This window comes from Kogia breviceps, chromosome 8 (assembly GCF_026419965.1).
Source record: "Kogia breviceps isolate mKogBre1 chromosome 8, mKogBre1 haplotype 1, whole genome shotgun sequence".
Taxonomy (NCBI): domain Eukaryota; kingdom Metazoa; phylum Chordata; class Mammalia; order Artiodactyla; family Physeteridae; genus Kogia; species Kogia breviceps.
The window spans coordinates 45,062,241-45,085,161 of NC_081317.1; the positions used below are offsets into that span (position 1 = coordinate 45,062,241).

The 22,921-nt window shown below is 34.6% G+C and overlaps 1 long non-coding RNA gene across 5 annotated transcripts in view; it reads left to right on the forward strand.

Annotated features, from left to right (window-relative positions):
- The window catches only part of LOC136794663 (uncharacterized), a 1,213,806-nt gene that overhangs the window by 844,484 nt on the left and 346,401 nt on the right, over positions 1-22,921 (forward strand). For all 5 annotated transcript variants that reach the window (XR_010841734.1, XR_010841738.1, XR_010841735.1 and 2 more), the window contains one exon: positions 17,325-17,446. This is a non-coding gene — a long non-coding RNA (uncharacterized lncRNA). The remainder of the gene's footprint in view (positions 1-17,324; positions 17,447-22,921) is intronic.

Below are 22,921 nucleotides of genomic sequence, written 5' to 3' on the forward strand. Positions count from 1 at the left end.
TTCTTTTTTTTTTCCTTTTTATGGACAAAGGCACACAAACTTGGATCCATGCTTTTGTTACAGACCTAGGTTCTTAGACTCTTTAATCAGTAGAAATTGATAAGAGGACAGATGAGAAATTCAGGCAAGGATTTATTGGGACTCATGCTGTAGTGTAGGGAGTAAAAACAAGTAACAGTTTCCCTTGCTTGCTCCTTGGGGGCGGGGGTGGGGGTGGGTAGCCGGTCCCTTAAATGGGGTGAGGGTGAGGGCTGACCAGTGGGTGGACTGGAGAGGTGGCTTAGGTGGTCTGCCCACCCCCTTGGTGGTGCTGTGTGCATGGGATCATGGGCAGGACACTGCTTTTGCTCCAGACACCTCAGAAGTAGCAGTTGGGTTTTGGTCTTTTTGTATCTTGTTCATAATTTGCCCCAACTGTTCATGCACCCTTATAGTTTCTTTGTATTCTGTTGCTCAAAGAGACATTTGTCCAGGTGCAAACACTGCAGTAAAGGGTCTCAGGTCCCAAGCTATTTCATTTTGATTATGACAGACTCTGATAGTGTCTGTCATCTACCTGCCCATAAGTGTATTTCTTGATCTACATGGCTGTCATCTATTTGTTTTTAAAAATTCAAAAAGCATCTATAAACCCACTATTCAACACAAAATCTAGAACAGTAACAAAGACCTCCATCATCCAATTTTGGTTCTGCCCCATCCAGACACCTGCCATCCTAAAACTGAAAAACAAAAACAACAAAACAAACAAAATACCATGTATAGTTCTATGTTTATTATTTCCTTGCATATAGTTTTATTTGTGTTCAGTCTATAAAAATTCCTGAAAAATTAATTTGTATTTTAATTGTGCTTAATTTAAAAATGGTACCATGAAATATAATCTCCTATAACTTGTTAAACTTTAAATCACATTGTTAATATTCATCCTTTTATTTTTTTAACATAGTTTCAGCCTGTTCATATCCTTTGATGTTAAACAGTTCCATTTTGTGATTACTTCAAAGTATATTATCTATGCTCCTGTTCATGGCCATTAAGTTGTGTCTGACTTTTATATTTTATAGTGTGCTGCTGTTATCTTGTCTTCTGATATACATTATAAGAAATTCTTTTGGTAATACAGTTAGGATAGTATTTCTCAGTTTAACATAATTTTAATTTATAAAATAGTACCATTTTTCCAAAGTGATTTTCCAGCTTCTAAAATCTACAAAAAGATTAAAATATCTTACTGATCTGCATCCTTTCCAACTATTAGTATTTTAATTGATGCCAATCAGATGGACAAAAACAATGGCATGTTATTTTGATAATGATTTGAATTTAATCACAACTGAAAGCTAAAAGGTAATCCCTTATATTTGCCTATTTTTTCTTTTATTAAAAAATATATAGTCACACACATATATATACAAGAGGTATACAAATCATAAGTTTATAGCTGAGTACATTTTCAGAGTGAACGTATACTTGTAACCACCAACCAGATTTTTTTAAAAAAAGATTATTACAAGCGATACATAAGAAACCCCTGCCACTCTTTACCACAATCCACCAAAATATAACTATATCCTGACTTCAGACACCATACACTAATTTTGCTTATTTGAACACTATTTAAAGAAAATATATTGCATGTCTTTTTCTTTTGCTCGATGGCATGTTTGTGACTTTCACTATTTGTGAGTCATTCATGCTGTTTCATGTAACAGTAGGCCTTTGTGCTGTATATGGTGTTTTATATGATGATTATCTCTTTGACTGTTAATGACATTTAGGATTTTTCAGTTTTCAGCTGCCATGTATGAATTTTTATTGGATATATAGGTAGGAAGTTAATTGCTGGGTCTTGGGAAATGGCCATCCAGCTTTATAGATGTTATCAAAAGTTTTCTAAGATATATGAGTCATATATGGTATTTGGCATTCTCACCAGCAGTTTTAAAAATTCCAGTCAGTACTGTTTCAGTGCTTGCTGTTGTCAGTCTTTAATTTTTAGTCTCACTAAAAGAGATGTATACAGGTATCTCATTGTACCTTTAATTTGCATGGTCCTAATGATGAATTAATATCATCTTATGTGTTTACTGGTCATTTAGGCATACTTTTGGGTAATATTCCTATTCAACCTTTTTTTTTTCATTTTTCCCTTTTGCGTCATTTTTTTTGTTAATTTAGTGAACTCCTATTTTATATTTAGGATATGAGTCCTTTGTAAGACATAGCATTGCAAATATCTACTTCCTTATTTCTTTCTATTTAATGTGTGTTTTCTTACAACTTTCTTATGTAACTCAATGTTATCTATAGAAAGGCCTTTTAAATGATATTTGTGCTGCATTCCCAAGTATAATAGCTTTAGTACTGCAGGACCTTCCTTTTCATTCTTTATTTAACAAATAAGTAGAACTACTAAGAATTTTGCTTACTTTTCCTCCCAAGTTTAATCAAATGTTTGAATGTTAGTTATCTCACCTATAGTACCCATCTAAAAATAAATAGGATGTATTAAAGTAGCTAAAATGTGTATTTCACAAAATTTATGATTCAGAATTATAGTGAGAGACATCAAATGATTTTCTGTTTTATATGTTCAATTTATTTCTGGTCCAGGTTTTATAAAATATTTCCAACACACACATACACATACATTCACACATATTAAAAATAAAATACAGTTTTATTATTTATGGCCTCAAGCCTCATTCCCTGCTGCTTTTCTTTCCTCATGCTCTATCACAATGCCAGCATTTTTAAAACCTATCTTAGGGCTTCCCTCGTGGTGCAGTGGTTGAGAATCCACCTGACACAGGTTCGTGCCCCGGTCCGGGAAGATCCCACATGCCGTGGCCACTAAGCCTGTGCGTCAAGAGCCTGTGCACCGCAATGGGAGGGGCCACAGCAGTCAGAGGGCTGTGTACCGCAAAAAAAAAAAAAAAAAAAAAAAGACAAAAAACCTATCTTATTACATTCCTTAGATGTTTTATTCACTCAGTATATTCTCTTTTATTTTTACTCATGTAAAGCTATCCAGTCTTCAAGGATAGGCTCAAATGTAATTACCTTGTGAAACTTTTAATTAGTAACTTTCATCTTGGATTATATCCTACTTCAGTTTTTAAAATCTATCACATAATTTTTCTCTATACCATATTTCATATTAATAACTATTGTTTAATGTTATTGTTTGTGTTTGTCAACTAAAGTGTAAATTTTTTAAAGGCAGTGGGATTTTCCTATGCTTCTTTATTTCATGTAGTGTGTAATAATCTTGAGTATATAATAGGTCTCTGATTGAATGTAGATTAATCTACCAGACCTATTGATAAAAATGAATACTTTTTTTTTTTTTTTTTTTTTTTTTTTTGCGGTACATGGGCCTCTCACTGTTGTGGCCTCTCCCGTTGCGGAGCACAGGCTCCAGACGCGCAGGCTCAGCGGCCATGGCTCACGGGCCCAGCCGCTCTGCGGCATGTGGGATCTTCCCGGACCGGGGCACGAACCCGTGTCGCCTGCATCGGCAGGCGGATTCTCAACCACTGCGCCACCAGGGAAGCCCAAAATGAATACTTTTTAATCAGCATAGTAGTTGATAATAAATGATACTTCAAAAGGGGTGTGGTAGACAGAAAAATAGCCCCAAAACTTGAACAGAACATAATGCTCAGAATTAGCATGAGTAACGGGGAGGGAAGTGTTGACTGAAGAAAAATGCACAACCTAAAAAGTTGCAAGTTATGTTTTATTTGAGAACCTTACTGAGAACTATAGCCTGGGATAGACACAAAAAACAACAACAAAAGTAGCTGAACGTCAAAAAACTACTGCTAATCACAAAGAAGTAAAAGACATCTCAGTTTAATGACTTTAGTGCTTTTCTATGTATGGGAAGATGTAAGAGTCTGGGCTCAATGAAATTACTCCTTAAATATGTATTTTAACTGTCTAGGACCAGTATCCTTTTTTCTCCATCCTCAGTTCCCATCAGGGCACCCTGTTGGTGGAGGCTACAGTGGCTGATGGCTTGATGGTGGGCAACATTCTTTGTTTACTGAAATGGCAAAGTAACTTTTTTTTTTTTGGCTGCACAAATAAAACATATTTAGGATTTGTTCAGTCTTAGTAGCTTGGAAGACACTGTATGCTTTTTTTTTTTTCTTCAGCCAGATAAATATAAGTTAATTCCCATCATCAGATACACATTGTAGCCCATCCATTACCTCTTCTCAGCCTCTTCTGTGATTATTAGTAAAGTTCAATTTCCAGTTACCTAATCACCATCAAGTCATATTTGCTCCAAACAACAAATACTTTGCTGTTGCGCTTTTCAAACAGCTTCTTGATAAGATGCAATTATAATTTACCGCTACATTTTTGTTACATGTATCACGTGGAGGCTGAGGAAAATAAGCACAGAAAAAAGCACATTAAAAAAAAATGTTGGGGCTTCCCTGGTGGCGCAGTGGTTGAGAATCCGCCTGCTGATGCAGGGGACACGGGTTCGTGTCCTGGTCTGGGAAGATCCCACATGCCGCGGGGCGGCTGGGCCCATGAGCCATGGCCGCTGAGCCTGTGCGTCTGGAGCCTGTGCTCCGCAACGGGAGAGGCCACAACAGTGAGAGGCCCGCGTACAGGAAAAAAAAAAAATGTTGACCTTGTGAACTTTAGATGTGATAAAAAGAGATTCATAAAATTTTCTTTCACAAATAGGAATGCTTGGAAATGTAGCAAGAGGGGGACCCCTTCCAGGGTCCAAGAGTGGGCTCTTGTCTAACACTCCTAAATGAATTGTCTGAGGAGACACGTGCTAACGAAGCAAGAGACTTTATTGGAAAGGGGCGCCTCGGCAGACAGCAGCAGGGGAGGGAACCTAGGAGACCTGCTCTTCCACATGGCTTGCCGTCTCAGGTTTTATGGTGATGGGGTTATTTTCCTGGTTGTCTCTGGCCAATCATTCTGACTCAGGGTCCTTCCTGGTGGCATGTGCATTGCTCAGCCAACATGGATTCCAGCAAGAAGGATTCTGGGTGGTTGGTAGAACATATGGACTGGCATCTCCTCTCTTCTTTTGATGTTTCCTGAATTCTTCTGGTTGGTGGTAGCTTGTTTGTTCTATGTTCCTCAACAGGACCTCCTGTTGTAAGATAACTCATGTAAGTGCTTACTATCGTGCCTGGTCAGGGCAGGCGGTTTTGGACAGTGGTTCCCCTAAAAGAACATCACTGTTTTTTTATAATGATTGACTCAAAGAGTGTAATTTGATCAGAGGCATGGATTTGATCTTGGGCTTATTACTTCATTTATAGAATTATATTCATACACTACCAAAATATCTAAAATAAACTCTTTAGGGCCAAATGCTCAGCAAAACCTGCTAGTTCATTGCAGCTTTATTTCTGTTCATGTTCTTTTCAAGGATTGGATATGAGAAGATATATGTAGAACTTGACTCAAAATTTCACTACCTTAGAAACACAAACAGATTACCCTTTCTGAACCAAATTGCTTGAGCTTTCAGAATCAGGGGGAAATGAACCACCTTGTCCTGCAGGATGTAAGTCACCATTCACACATAAGACACCTTGGAACATGGTTACTTTAATAGATTCTAAATATTTAGTGCATATCAACTGTAGTGGTCTTGGCAGCAAGATTTATAAATTTTCCTCAAAAGTTTTAAAGAGTTAACATGCTTCGCTAAGAAGCTAAATTATTATCAAATAGGAAAATGATAGGGCCCACAAATTAGAAATTCATCTTGCCACTAAACTGGTCCTTTTAAAGATTACAATATAATTTTCCCATTAAAGGCGCTTTGATATGCTTGAAAGAGGGTTAATGTGAAGTTTCCTTTATGCTAAGGATGGAGAACTCTACTCTTTGCAGTATAGTCTTTGTTACAGGGTTTTGAAATGTAAAAGCAATTGCCTAAGAAATGATGATGTATGTTGTTTGCATATGAATTGCTGCACTTCAACTAATCATATTTCATCAGCAAAGTTCCAATTAGCAACCAGTGCTATTGTCCTGTCAATTAGCAAAGAAAAATTTCAGATGGTTACCTTTATAATAGCGCTCCAAATAGAGATTCAGAGTCCAAGTTTAAAGAAAAAAGAAAAAGAAAAAAAAAACATTCTGAAGCCCCCTTCTTAAACACCTGGCCTCTTATGTAGGAATATCAATGCTAAATTATATAAGAAAAGCCAGGTCCTATAATCTGTAATTTTTGTAGTTCTATAGAAAACAATCTTGAAGTATGAGGGTTGTTAGGGAAATAATATGTTTAATCAAATGAGAGACGTACAACATTTTATTTAAAATGTTTAGGGATACATAATGCCTGCTAATTCATCCAGCTGTATAATAAATTGAGAATTAATACTTGTTTTTGTGAACAAATATTACAGGTTAAAATCTCAGAACTGATTTCAGCCTGTCCAAGATGATACACTGACATACCGCAATATACTACATCCTTATAAAACACATGAAGATGAATAAATCCCCATGAATAAAACTCATCTAAAGTTCACAAGCTGCTCAGAATTGTGAGAATTGCAGTTGATCACAGGCCAAAAATAACATACCAAGAAGTTATCCTGTTTCTTAGACACTACCAGTTAGATAAAAATTTTGGACAAATGTTAATGAGTTACTTTACTATCATTTATTATGCTAATGATAACTATCAATGAAAACTCAACTCATAATCCAACTAATGAAGTCTTAACAATCTTAAGCTAATAGGTCAGCATTTGGCTAGATCAAAGTTCTTGGAACACATCAGAATCACCTGGGGAGATTAAAAATACAAAGTTTCCATTTCTGATAATTATGAGTTAACTAGTACTGAACTAATCCTCTTGGCAAAAACAATCAGAAAGTCTAAATAGAAAAAAAGATTGTTTGGAAATACATTAGTGTGAGAGCAGAAGTGTTGCAGGAAAATGGGACATAGCAGGATGGTTAAGTCCCAGGTCTCCTGCGAGTCCCTGAGATGCGGGGGTGGGGTGGGGGGGGAGCAGGGGGCACCAAGTCAGGGTCCTTGACTTCACATGGGAAAGATTGCAAAACAGAGCTGAAGTAGAGTGAAAGCAGATATTTATTCACAGAGATACACACTCCATAAACAGAGTGTGAACTGCCTCAGAAGGCAAGAGGCCCCAGGGTGTGGAGGTGGTTAGTTTTTATCATCTGGGTAATTTCATAGGCTAATGACTAGGAGGATTATTCCAACTACTTTGGAGAAGCAGCAGGGATTTCCAGGAACTGGGCCACCACCCACTTTTTGTCCTCAGAACTGGCATGGAGCCTGTGGGTGTGTCATTTAGCATATGCTAATGTATTACAATGAGCATATAATGAGGCTTAAGGTCCACTGGAAGTTGAATCTTCTGCCACCTTGGGCCCAGTAGGTTCTAATAACCAGTTTTTATCATATCCTCAACAGCTATGTCATTCTTTTAAAGGTTGGGCCCTGACCCCTTCCCTCCTGCCTCAGAAGCAGGCCAAAAGTAGAAGGGAATCTAGGGGAGAATAACATTTAGGTCACATTTCCCATTCTTAATGTTTCATTTTGCTCAGTTCTGCAAAATCTAGCCATGCAGGGAGATGTTGCTTTCCTAGTCAGTGTTACTACCCAGAGGAACTTGGGTCCACTCACCCACTGCACATCAAAGCCAATTTACTGACACCAGTTTGTGGTGAAGGAAAGTAAGGCTTTTATTTGCGTGGCACCAAGGAAGGAGTATGGGCAGCTCATGCTCAAAAGACCCCAACTCCCTGATGGCTTTAAAGGCAACACCTGGATATAGGGGGCTGCAGGGTGCATGACTTTCTTCTGATTGGTTGTTGGTGACATAACAAGGTGGTGTTTCAGGAATCTCAATCATCAGCATTCTGGTTCCAGCCAGTCTGGAGTTTAGTGCTTGTGGTCAGCATGTAGTCACCATCCTCTATTGGAGTGGGAGGGTGGGTGAGGCTTAGTTCCTGAAGAACAACTAAAAGAGATCTGTCAGATGATTATGGATACCCCTTGCACAGGAACTAAGACTCTGTTTTATTGCTGAACTATTGTCATTACTTTTCTTGTTTGACTGCTTTTCCTTTGTTTCTGCATTCCCTCACTTCCCTAATTAGTAACTGCTGTTTGGAACTCAGGGAAGGTCTAGGACACTAAAGCCTCTTTCTACAAATAAGCAATGGGGGACACTGAGGGGATTTCATACTTGGGAGGATCCCACAGGGTCCTGTTCGTTTTCACTATGTCTACTATTTATTTTAATGGATGACACTATGGTATGATGGTATGAGTGTAAAGGTTGCATTTTATCCCTCTTTGTTCCCTTAGCAGGTATCTTGTTGCATGGGATATAGTAAATACAAAGTTATGTATCTGTATCTATTTAGTTAATACACACATATTGTGTGTGTGTGTTTCAAACTGAAGCAGCTAGGAACTCTAAGGATGACTGTTTTTTTTTTAATTAAAACATGAATTTATATTTTTCTGTTACTTCCACAGAAATGGTAGTCCTTGATAAAACTCAATCTTGAAGCATTGCCTAACATTAATATGCCGTATTTTAAAAGACAGTATAGTGCAGAACAAAAAATGGAAGTAAACAGCACCAATTTCACTTGAGTATTTCTTTGTTAACTTTAACTGTTATCAGTCAGGGAGGGAAAGGCTTCAATATACTTTATTTATTTATTTACTTATTTTAGCACTTTAAAAATATTTGTTGATTTAATTTTATTTATTTATTAATTATTTTTGGTTGCATTGGGTCTTAGTTGTGGCATGTTTCCCTGGTGGCCCAGTGGTAAATAATCCACCTTCCAAGGCAGAGGACTCAGGTTCAATCCCTGGTTGGAGAACTAAGATCCCACATGCCGCGGGGCAACTAAGCCCATGTGCCACAACTAATGAACTCGAGCACCTCAACTAGAAAGAGAAAACCTGCACACCACAACTAGAGAGAAGCCACGTGCTGCAATGAAAGGTCCCGCATGCCTCAGTAAACTTAATTTAGGTAGGCAAACATATCATGTTGTTATCTGCCTGAGACGTAAGTAGGAAACAGACATTTAACTCAGCCAGAATACTCTGCTAGAAGCAAAGGCCCTGGGGAGGAATAGATTCACCATGTCTGGGATTGAGAACCCCGTAGTGCCCAGTACCCTGGCAGTCTGCTTTTGTTCAGTATCTCCTTCCTCTAGAAGAGAGGCCTTTAATTTCACATTTAGAACTTACTAAAGAGAAGCCATTGAAGAGCATAGCCATGCACCTAATTAACACTGAGCATTCCATCTGACTGCCTGGTAGAAAAAAAAAAAAAAAAACAGAAAAACTGTGTCACAGCGACATGCTGCAGTTCTGCCTGATTTTTCCCACTCAGCAGGGAGTTCTACAGCCGCTCTGACGACTAACTTCACTTTCTTCACTCTCAGATCTGTAGAAATGTTAAGCATAATTGTCTTTTTGGTGATCTCTGCAGATTTCTTGGATGTAATAGTCAAGGATCAAAATTCTTCCCTATAAAACATAGATTATAAACCTCATTGGAAACAGAAAGAAACATGGATTAAAAGTATACACAGTGCTTTTCTTAAGGTTTACTTGTTGAAGGAACAAAATTAATTTTTAATTAATTTAATTTTTTAATTTAATTTTTAAATTAATTTCTCTTAATTTTTTTATAATTTCTATACATTCCTTAGTACATTTTGAAAAATAATTTTCTTCCTGGGAGTCTTGTATAATCCTTAAATTGTGACCCATCTTAACATGATATCTTGGGGACTTCCCTGGTGGCGCAGTGGTTAAGAATTCACCTGCCAATGCAGGGGACATAGGTTCAATCCCTGGTCTGGTAAGATCCCACATGCCGCAGAGCAACTGAGCCCGTGTGACACAACTACTGAGCCTGCACTCTAGAGCTTGCAAGCCACAACTACTGAAGCCCACGTGCCACAACTACTGAAGCCTGCAGGCCTAGAGCCCGTGCTCTGCAACAAGAGAAGCCACTGAAATGAGAAGCCCGCGCACCACACGAAAGAGTAGCCCCCGCTTGTTACGACTAGAGAAAGCCCGCACGTAGCAATGAAGACCCAATGCAGCCAAAAATAAATTAATTAATTTAAAAAAACATGATATCATGGTGTAGTGTAATATAGGTTCATCTGTATATAACAGTGACTCAAAATAATATTGATTTCACAAGAGATGGTTTTTATTTCTTTTTTCTCAAAATCCCTTCATGTATCATTTGAGGAAGGAAAATTAATCTGGAAAGCTGTCTGGAAACATTCCATTGGTAACTTTTGATACAGTGTAGCCAATACCAGCATAAAAGTTATAAAATCAGTGTCTGTGGCTTAGAAGAAACTCCTGAAGATGGTGGTAAGGCATTCTTAAAAATGTCACCTCATTAATGTTCTTAATGGTACAGGTGGTAGAGTATAGCAATGCTGAGTGAAAGTGATTTTGAATAATCAGAGTGAAATTTTAAGAATTCCTCAGCTGACTTTTGCACATATTTTTTTTTAATATGGGCAAAGAGTGATATTCAAAAAATAACTTTTTTTGGTCTAAATTAATCTAAAAAATGTTAAATCAGTACAAAAATTTTTAAGTATCAGATTAAAAAATACTGTGTTATAACTTAATTGCCAGCATTTTTTATTTCTTAGTGGCACATAAAATGTCATCTTCCAATCAATTTAGCCTTTGATTCAATAAAAGGTAGCATATCTCCTGACTTGGAGCTCATTTGCAATCACGATACAATCCCTGCTATCCTCCCCACCCCCATATCTGTACACTAACCCTCTCTGCCCTGCCTGGAAGGCTCCTTTGCCCTCTGCCTTCCTGTGTTCGACCAGTAGAAAAAATATTGAGAAAGTCTTAGAGTGGAAGAAGAAGAGAAGGGGAGATGGTTATTACTGCACCTCCTTTATACTTTGCTGCAGATCTGGCAAAAGCTGCATTTCTATATGGCCCTAAGAGTTCTCTAGTGGTCCATTGCCCTAATTTTCACTGGACTCCGTTAACTCTATTCCACCTCCTTTGTCCCTTCAGGATTAGATGTATTGTATTTTCTTGTATCTAAGTGATATCACATATGACTTTGCCAGGATTGTTCATCCCTTGAAGTTTCACTATCCATGTTGATCTCTTAACTCTGCTCAAACCTTTGTAAATAGTCCCTTCATTGAACTCTTTTCAATTAACCCTTTTAAAGTATATCATCTCTTTCTTGGTAGAAACCCAGCTGACACCCAACCCAGTTTTTTCAGTGGGTTATTTTTTAGATGTCAGCTGAAATTAGTCTGTTAATGTTAAATTTAGTTTTTGTATATGTATTTTTGTGAGTGTGTGTAAATACTCAGAAGTTAGATTGGCTGATAGTTTACATTTGGTTCTTACTTTATAACGTTTAGGTATAAGGGTTATACTGCACTTAAAAGTTGGATGTGTTCTTCCTTTATGCTATAAAATAATTTAGTATGTGATAACATTATTAGTATGAGTTATATTAAAGTTTGAAAATAATGACGTGGGAACATGTGGTCCTGGAGTATTGGCCAATAGGGCCTTAATATTCCCCTTAGCTTAAATACACTTGCGATAGGATTCTGACTCTAGCTATCTGACCTCCCTTTTCTTAGAACACTTACTTTAGAAGATTTATAATTGAAATACTGACTCTGCTCTTTTATCTATAAATCATTTAAAAGTCTCTCTCCAGTTTTATAACCCAGGAATGTCTTTCTCAAGGGCCTAGAGCCATCTCAGTGAAATATAATCATCAAGCATGAGAGCACCCTATCTCCCAGTCCCAGTGGAAGCGTAAAAGCCTAACTCTAAGTTATAAAACTCCCTCCAATCATGAAGACAGGAGAAAGTTCAGTTTTCATGGTAAGACCAGTTAGCAAACACAGGTGGCCTAAAATCTCCCTCACCTCTTCTCTTGAAAGCCCCTTGTTACAGCAGAGTTGAGTTGAGAATCTAATTCTCTTCCCTACTTGAACAGCCTTGGAAAAAGTCACCTTAGGCTGTTCAAGTATGGCCCGTGCAATTTTCCCTTTGACAGCATCTTCTTCATATTTCTCTTTTTTTATATACCACTATTAGTTTATACTTTTTTAAGAATCACTTCTTAGATTTATTCGAGTTCTGTTGCACTTCTCTTTTCCATTTCAAAATTTCTGCTTTAATGAATTATAATCCTTTTATTTTTTAGGTTTTTTTCCTTATGTTATCAAATTGAATGTGTCCTTTATTATTTTTATTCTTTCCTTTTGTGAGTAATGATTGGTTTTAAGGTGATTAATTCCCTCTCAATAGAATTGTCATTACACCTCATAGTTTTAAATATAGTAATAATTATTTGACAATTGAATTTTGATTACCTCTTTTATCCGAGAATTGTTTAGGAAATAATTGAATAATTTCCCACATCTCTAGGTACTTTTATTGCTACATTTGCAATTTCTTTATAGTTTTAAATGTAGTATAATCAGAGAATAATTCTCTATAATTTCTACTGTTTTGGTTTTGTCATTTCTAAGAGCTCTTATGAGGTAGATAATAGTGCAGTATTGGTTTTGATTTTCAGAGGACTCTTGCTAGTAATGTCTGTTTTTCACCAAAAGAAGCAGAGGGCAACCATTATTTAATAAGCTTGCCATTAGCTAGATCCCATCTGCCTTTGTATGGGTGCCAATAGCACAAAAATTTTAATTTTTGAAAGGATTTTATAAAGGACAATCTAGAATTACAGTAGTCACTTTGAGGAATTTTTGATATAAACACGCTTTTTCGTTTTAGAGACAACTTAGCACAAAAAGGAGGAGACCATCTATAGTTTTGTTTATCTAAAAGAGAATATTTATGAGAGTCACTTTATTTAAATGAGCTGTAATGACTTGTGTGGCTGTGTGTGTGTGTGTTTGTGTGTATCAGAAGAGGTTTCCCGCATCTAATCTTTCTTTCCCTCATGCAGAGGGAAGATAAATAACTTTTGACAATAATCATTTCATATTTGTCTGAAACCAGCTCCTTCAGACTTCTTTTTATTTTTTTTCTCTTCTACTTTATCCCCTCTCTTGGGAAATTTTGGAGATTAATTAATCAAATTTTTTTATCATGTGTTCACTCTAAAAATATATAGTGTAGATAAATTGTCTTTAAGAAAAGAAAGAAAAATTACTAAACTGAATTTATTTTGCTTAAATTATGTGAGCTTTTGGAAAAAAACCTCTGCAACTTAGAAAAGTAATTGAGCAATGGCCTTGATCACAATGTTCTACAAAATGAAGAAGAAAGCTTAAATATGATTTAAGGAGTCTTTAAAATTTAGCTTTATAAACACATAAGCTTGTAAATTGTCTTAAACTAAGAACATGTAATATTCCTGTTAAGTGAATAACACAGGTTAAGTAATGGACATGTCATTTTCCACGTTTTACTATGTAAATTAATACCAACAAAATATCCCAGTTTATACAAGATTATGTCTAAACCTCCATGATTTCTTTGAAAAATTTCCAACATTTGTTTTTGAGTCAAAGAAGCTAGCATTGTTCCCACAATAGTGTAATATTTCAAATTATTAAATGGTTCATAAAGAAATTAGTTTGTGATATCTCTTAAAATGTTAAATCCCATAACTTCTAATAATGCTAGGAATAATAAGGGATTAATGTTTTGACTTTAATTACAATTTCCAAATTCTTAATTAAATTTAAAACCTTAGACTAATATTAAGTTGTGTTAATAAATAATCTTTGGTTTCTCTGGTAATTTAAGAGCAAGAAAAAAATAGAAGCTTTGGTCATTAAACATAATATACTCTATTTTTACCATATAGAATGTGAAAACGCTTTTGCAAGATGTTATATATCTATCACCTTTTTTTGCTACAGTAGGATTTTTGAAAGTTATAAGAAATATCTGCTCATAAAGGTAAAGAGTTTATGGATTTGTCATTTAATTTTCACTGTATCTGTGTCTGTAGGAAACAAAAGTTGATTACTTTGGTTAAGATGAATATTAATATAAATGATTGAGGTTACACCAAGTATAATAATAAGAATAATATGAGTATGGACTTTCCTCGAATGACCCAGTTAACACAAAGTTTTTTCCATCTCCTTATAAAGAGAGATTAAAATGATTAACAAAAGAAATTAAGCTTTGGCATTCTCTAAATTTTAATAAACTCAAAATTGTGAGAATTATTTGTTTTCCAAACATAGTTCAATTGTCATAATTTGTATGCATTAGTAGCCTTCTCATGTGAAAAGAAAAATATTCACGTTGAAATCCAAAGACTAGGTACTATTTACCAATTAATTCTTGTTTCTGGATTTTATTCTACTTGTTACTCAGGTATAAAAAGTGACAGTTGGTGATGTGTCAGTTTATGATATATGCTATATGATTTCATTGATTTTAATTTGATTCAAAAGCCTTAGAGATTTTTCAGTGTTCTTTGTTTATGTTTTTATTCAAGAATAATCAATGACTACATTCTTATAAATTAATTCATTGGCATTCCTAAAATAAGGATTCTACCTTCTGTTTTATAAAATTTAAAGATTCTTTTGATGGTGGACACAACACACTGACACTCAAGATAGATGAAAGACTGAACAAGAGAAGGCTGTCCCTAAGGGCCACATAGGCAGTCAACCTGGGAATAAGGTAACAGCAAGCTGGAAATGAGGGGACAACTTATATATGGCAAGTAGGGTGACATTAGGTAGATTTCATGGGCACCATATGGATTGACTGATTTAAATAATTTAAAGGGCTCTGGGGCACAGGGACTGTCCTAGTTTTCTGGTACCTGATCCAAGCAGGGTATGTGGTGGCCTGGAGTATGAGAACCCAGTAAGGTGAGTAATTGGGGGTATGAAATTAACCAGTTGCTCAGAAAGAGAAACTGAGTCAGGACCTCAAAACGGGGCCATAACAGTATTAAACAAACTATATCATGCCCTCTTCCAGTGTGATCAAGTCAGCTGACATAATTCATTGGCCCAAACTGTTCAGTTTTCCCCATAACAGACAAATTTGGCTGTAATCTTAAATTGGTATCTGTTCGGCATTTTCACTCACAATTCTTGAGGCTGTCTCTCTGGTACATGTCCCATCTGCCAACCTCATAATTCTGGCAAAAATCTATAAAAGTGGCACATGGGTATTTGAACACTGGCAAATGAGGATTTTATACAATCGTATCATTCAAATGAACACGAACACATTCTTATTGTTTGTCTGGTTTTGCTCAATCAAAAGACACCTTTGTTCTTATCATCCATAATCAACAATGAAAACTGAGAGAACAAAAGATACTTAAAAGCTTTCACAGTTACCTAATGTATTATTATAAAGTTTTAAGGCACTGTAACCAAATTTATTACTAACAAGTACAGAAGGATAAAGTATGGACTCTTTGTGTGACCTTTAGCCAAGAACTGGAAATAACTCTGATTTAAGACTCTTTTTAATCATATTGGAAGAAGCCTCAACAGATTCTGTTAATACAAACACTGCCCTGAAAACCTGAGGAACTGAGCTTAGGTTCATGTCTCTAGTTAAAAGGAATTGACCCTTGGGTTCATGTCTCTTAGTTTAGTAAGACTTTACGTTTGCATTTCCAGGACTTCAATGCTGACAAGACATCCCAGTAATAAAGATTCTCAAGAATCTTGAATCAAGTAGCATAATGTTAAATATTATAGGACCAGCACCTTCCAAATGTCAGGAGCCACTGATTACCACACCTTAAAAAAAAAAAGAATTCTCCTTTTTGTTCCCTAATTCCTTTCCCTCTTTCTATTAATTCCAAATTCCATTTATTGTGGTTGTTTTCATGTTGCAGCATTCAAATAGACAAGAAGGTTTGAGTTAATGGCCTTTGATTAGTTTCACTTCCACATTTGCAAATTCACTTTCAAACTAAAAAGTCTCTTCCACACTGTTCTGGGGATCAAATAAGTGTGTTAGGAAGTAATACTTTATTTTTTTTTTTTGTCCTCCACATATTTCTAATGCATTTATTGCACGGGAACTCTACTCTTTATATTAGCACTGTAAGGATTATATTAGATATATTGCAAGAGAGTTCTTCTCCATTTCTTCATGCAGACTATATGTATTTTGAACAGGAGCTATGAAAATAACCAGAAAATTATGATCTTTAAAGAATTTTAGTTTTCTCATTAAAGGTTAGTGTTAATTTGAAAACACATTGTACAAGTTTAATCTTTACTGCAAGGTGATTTACCAGGGGCATTATACTGATTAATATCTGTACCATTTACAGCAGAGACAGTTTTAAAAAAAGCACTACTCCCTGAAGAAAAGAACTCTGTGCAAATGCATGAAACCCCAAAGAGATACATGTACAAGCTGTGTTATAACAGATTATTTTCTTTCACTTTGATCAGTACAAAACTAGGAAAAGCTGACAGAAAATGATCAATTCTTCCAGTTTGCGTATTTGTTGGTTTGTTTGTTTTAGAGTTAGAATATAAATGTAATGCTGTTATTCTCAATTTCTTAATAGAGGATCAGAGTTAATTAATAGTATAACTAATTAAGACATCTAATTATTTTAATCAGTGGGGTCATAACCTGATTTAGCCTATTAATAACACAATTATATCTCCGTGTTGATAATGGAGCATCAGTATCATTTTCAAACCTCTATTGACCCATACTCTGACATTCTTTGTTGGATTTTGCCCTCCTTTTAAATGATAATTCCACATGGATATATATTTTTAGATTGTGAATATATTCATCATTTCTTTTACTATTTTCAGAAAATGTTATTTTTTTATATTTTGAAAATCTAAAATGTATGAACATGGTCAATCTGATTTGTTGATTCTTACTTGACTAGACCTATACAATGTATACCAATTTTATTAAGAATAAATGTAAGTAGAATAATCAATAATGTTTATTTGTTACTTTATTATTCAAACAGCTTTTATTAGATTCTTATTGTATATTAGACACAAAGAATATTTAAAGATGAATAGCGAATAGCATTTAGTTCCTGCCTGTTATCTTGTTCACCACAGTGTCCAATGAAATTATGAAATGGGAAAATGGATCAAGCATCAAACTTTTAGTTTACAAAATTTTACCTATGGGGAATATTGCTATATCTCAGCTACTTGTAACAAACAAGTTATGTTTTGGATACTTTCCTTGGAATCTCTGAGTACTATTAATTTGGTTGAGAACTGACCTGGAAGCTTCTTTGTAGAGTTATAAATATTTCATTGTTTTGCAGGATGGACCCCAACCTCCAAACTTCATTCATATGTTGAACCTGAAGACAGTTCACACACCAAGAGAATCTGATAGAACGTCCTCACATGAGGGACTCCTGGTGAAATCAGTTTGTGGAAACAGGTAGGAGGTGGCTTGGGCAAAGCAGAGGAAGTGGGTTTATAGTTGTTAAAGGGTGTAACTAGGGGAAAGTTCTCACAGCCAGGCAGGAGACGTGAGATTTAAAATTCCCACCTGCTCCAAAGGAGGAAGTATGTGCAAGCTCTTTTATAAGCCTGTCCAGAGTGGGGCCAAAGGGGGGAAAAAAACATTGAGGGTTAAAAAGAAGTCAATGGTCGAACATCAAAAATGTGGTGATCTGTAAAATATATGTGATATGTCATCTTTAGGCTAAATAATTATTAGCCTATTTTCAAAAAGTAGCATAACATCTCAAAAAGAACATAAGCTTTGGAATAATACAGAACTAGGATTTAAAATATTCTGTGCTTTATGGAATCATGTGATTTTGACTAAGTCATTTTATACCTGTTAGATTCAGAAGTGTTTTTTTTTTTTTTCTTCTATAAAATGGAGTTAATGCTTAACCTACATTGTGACCTTAACCCTCATGGTGAGGATAAGACAATATACATCAAGTTTTTGACAAATATCTTACTTTTTATATTATTCTTTTGAAATAATACTAGTAATTGTGATTCTTGATATTTATTTCCAAAGAAAATCCTTTGTAGGAATTCATTGTAGCTAAGTATTCCATGAGTTATGCTATGTGGGCTTGCAGCTCTGTAAGTCAATGGAACTTCCTGAATTAAACAGATCTCAGTCTTGGTAGATGGTACAGGAGCTTATCACTGTCTCATAAAATATGGCTAGGTAAGGATAAGAAGAAAGGCTGCGAAATGCAAGGGCTGAAGGAGAAAATGTTAATATCAGTTCTTAGACCCTAGAACCTCCGTGAATAGGTTTTGAAAATAACCAAGAAATATTAGATCTTAGATGTTGCAAGATCAACTCTTTTTAATTATTAGTATAGGAATATATCTGAAGTAAAGAGTTTTAATATATGACTTTTAAATGAAATTTAAAGACATTTAATATTCTTTTTTGGTAAAAGTATATTAATCATTATATAAACCTAAACATTTATTAAATTTTAATTCCTTCTAAGTTAGAAAATATTATAGAGCAGACACAATTGTCTTTGTGAAGAAATTTAAGTGAAATGCTTCTAGAAAAAGAGGATTTTTCATTCCAAAATTTATTGAAATATTTTTCTCTACATATATTGTTTTAAAGGTTATTCTTAGAGTTCTTTCAAAGACCTCTTTCTATTATCTGTCATAGACTAGGATATAAATAGTATGCAACAGGCTAGCATAGGTAAAAGTGCAAATATTTAACATCAGGGAGACCAAGGTTCAAAATATATATTTCAGCACATATTTAGGAAACATCTTATATTCAGATAATAAATTTCATATATAAAATTATTTACCATGGAAAATTAGGGGTATAGAGTAAATAGCTTTCTTCCTTTTAATTATTTACAACTGGAATATTGTGTAAGCATTTCTTGAAAATGTTAAAGGCTTTTAAAAAATTTTAATGACTTCTTTCCATTTTATATTAAAAAATCGACTTCAATATGTCAAAGATGTTACTGAGTCAAATATGCATGTAAATTATTTAAAATTGGCCAGCTAGTGTGTGTAAAGTAATTAATGATTGCTAATGTTTGAGCTATAAAGACTTTTTAAATGATTGGCATGGTTGCAGTATAATTAACTGAAATTACTTTAATAAAACCAATAATTGGTTTTGAAATAAGAGCAGTATATTTAAAAATCTACATGGTATTCAATGTACATACTATTATTACGTTAAAATCAAGACCTTCCTGAAAAGAGTCTCGATTGGGGAAAGATAATGAAAAAATGTATCTATGTGACAAATAAAATATTAATGGTTTACATGTAAGGACAATTAGATTTTCTTTCAAGATGGGAAACTCTTATTTTTAACTGATAATTGTACATTTACTTTTTGAGAAACTAAAATACCAAAGAGAAATATAAATACTTTTTTTGTGTGATTTAGCACATGCGAGTGTCCAATTACCTATATTTACTCAGGCTTTGATAATCTCACACTCCTTACCTGTGTTCAACATATGCCAGCATCTAAGCCTCTTTCCATGTCAGCCTTTTGTACCTAAATGTCAGCCAGGCTTAGAGTCAGGAACGTAGTGAGGGCCTAGTAGCCAAGAATACAGTTCTTAATGCATGAAGGAGAAGACAGTTAATCTGATCACACAAGGATACCTCATCCCAACCCATGCACACACAAAATATAAAACAAATTTCTTTATAGAATTATTTTAGGTGGGGAAAAATTTCTGGAAGAATTTTACTTCAATTTATTAGACTTAATTGTCTGTAGAAGTAGGGGGCTCAGATGGGACTACTAATGACTTTTGCTTTCTGCTTTATATTCATTTTATGTTAAAATTGCAGTAGATATTATAATAATACAATAGTATGTATTATTTCCATCATTCAAAAACAAAGAAGAATAGAAACATATTTTTTAAAGGTAAGAATAATTCCAATAAAATTTTATATGGGATGCCAATAGTGTCTCAAATAGAACTTCTGCACCATGTACATTGAGGTTACTGAGTGTCTCTGATATGATGACAAGGCTAAGTACAAAAGACTGTGAAAAACCCTGTTCTTGAAAAACTCACAGTATAAATTATAGGATATATATATATATATATATATATATATATATATATATGATATGTTTTTATGCCTCCAAGTAATGAGAGATTGACTATTCAAGTTAGGGGTTAAAGAAATATGAAGAGTAATTAAAATATACAAGGACAGGATAAGAATATGATAAAAGAATACATCCTTGTGGATACAGACCACATGAGATGGCAGAATGATTCGAACCAAATCGAACCAAAGTAGTTATTATGTCAAAATGAACCAGAGGAGTAAAATGTACCTAGGAAACAGTAGAATAAGAGAAAGCAATAACAACTCAAGTTTTTTGTATTTTAAAAAAAATAGAATTGAAGGTATTTGTAAACGCAGTTGTCTTCTTTGGTCATAGGAAAAAAATTGCATCTGTGGCTTTGCATGTATGTATTTGTATTTGCTAAACATGTATCTATATATCTTTCACGGTAGAATGTTTATCATAATCAAATAGGATAGTAAATATACAAATATATTAATGTGATAACAGCTACAAATTATATATTTGTGAACATAGCATGAAGGTGTCTAATCCTGATTTATAGTCTCTAATATTATGGTAAGATTCTGAAGTATAAAAGTATACATTAGCATACTAGGTTATAAAAGAATGAAGGATAAAAGAGCAAAGTGTTAAAAGAAGCATGGATAATAAGATTACTCCATCAGGTAATCATTTATAGAAAATAAAAGTAGCATGTGTCTCTATAAGGAACTCACAGAAAAAATTTCTAGCCTGGACATTTTTGAGTTTAAGACATTGAGGAGAAAATTGTGATGTTTGAAAAGTTGAAAGAATTTACTCAGCTTTGTAGGACAGACAAATGGAATCTGTCACCTGGTTAAGCCTCAAATAAGTATGTTTACTAGAATCTATAATTAAGATGAGAATATTGAAAAAAAATTCCATTTGCTACTAGCTGAAGATATGTTTTACATTCATATATCCATTGTTAAAAATATATAGCTTAGAGAATGCATAGAGCACATGTAGCTGCTCAGCAATCAAAAGTAAACCATTTGGAAATTAAAATATGCACATTATTTAGCCAATAAATATGTAGAGGGTATTAAGTATGATTTTCCCGCTAAAACTTTAATAGGTTTTTTTAAATGACACATTGGCTTTTTAATATCTGCATTCTGATGACAATAGCAATTTATCATGCCCGTGCCAGTTCTCTTTAGTAAAATACATGTTTACTGATTCTATTCATGTTTAATTATTACAAAATGTATATCTTACATCTTAATAACTAATTAGGTCACTCTTTCAACAGTATTTACTGAGAACCTACTATATACAGGTACACTACTATATACACAGCAGTGAATGAAATACAGGTGGCCCCTGCTCCCACTGTCTTCCTATTTAATGAAAACAATGTCAGATTCACTGCTTTTAAGTTAGAATTTCACCATTCACACAAATATTTGACATTGCAGAACATATAAAAATTGGAAGTGATTATAAAATGTTCAAAAATATTGGACGGTGATAACATAACTAGGATGCCTCTGAGATATTCTTACCAAAAGTTGTTGATTTCTGGGATTTTTAGAAAATGTTGTTCTGTCATTGAATACAACTTCCAGCAAGGTAAACTTACCTGACAAGATAACTTTATATTTTTCCTAAACAGTAGGCAAAAGAGAGCAAGCATTTATTATCCTTTTTTTCATGGTGAGATGTTGTAAAAGAATACTGAGAGTTTGTTAGAAGTGATAGCTGTGAGAAAGAGGAAATATTATGTTGAGCAGAGTTTAATGAAAATAGTAATTAAAATTCATTGAGCATTACTGAGTGCCAAGAAATACTCTAAAAAACTTTACATCTCCATGAGTTGGGTATTATTAACATCCCATTTTACAGATATGGACACTGAGGCACAGAGCAATGAACTTGTCCAAAATGACACAGAAGTCAAGTCAGAGCCAGGATTTAAGCATCAGCAGTCTAGCCATCAAGTTTTTCTTTTTATACAATCTTATAATGGCACTCAGATTGGAATCTGCTTCTCAGATCGCAGAAGGGTGGCCAGAGAGAACATTCCCAGTATATTCCCTGCAAGGCAAACAGTCCATAAATAGTGAAAGATTATCTGACCTCTAAAATTCCTTCCAATTTCAGCATTAGATGATTCTATGAATATTAAATTAATGAATTTCACTAGACTGCTCTGCCTAGAGACAAGATACATTGAAAAGTTGCTGTGTGGAAAGAGGCCAGTAAGTGCCTGCTTTATAGATAGCAAAACATGTTTGAGCGCGTCCATTTCCAGCAGAAAAGCCCAAGGGCTGAGAACTGCACCGACAGTCACATAGCCGTCAGTGGAACCCGTGTAACAAAAGAGTACCTTCTGCAGCTCCATCTCTGTTCTCTGAATTGTTTTTCTAGCCCGCTACCCTAGTGAGTGGCCATGGCAACTTTTCTCTTATCTTCAGCTGATTAGTTTAATATCTGTCGCAAGCTCTAGGAGATAAAAATTACTGAAATTTCTAAACTTTGAATTTGGCAGGATCTGCTTATTCCAGAGGAATTGTTTGTGTGACGTTGTGACCCATTGCTAACTCTAGGATAGGGAATAATTTTATAACTTTATCCTAGAAACCCATATTTAGATACTAGGATGACATATATAAATATGATTGTGCAAATAGTGAAGTCATTTTATTTGAGTGTGTTTATATAAATATCTGCTGAAAAATGTAGATATTATAGACATTCTGGTCTTTTATCTTTTCTCATGATAGGCCCTCTCTGATGTGAAATATTTGGGTGTTGATTTTATTTTTAAAAAATAGGTGATAAAAATAGTATAGATAG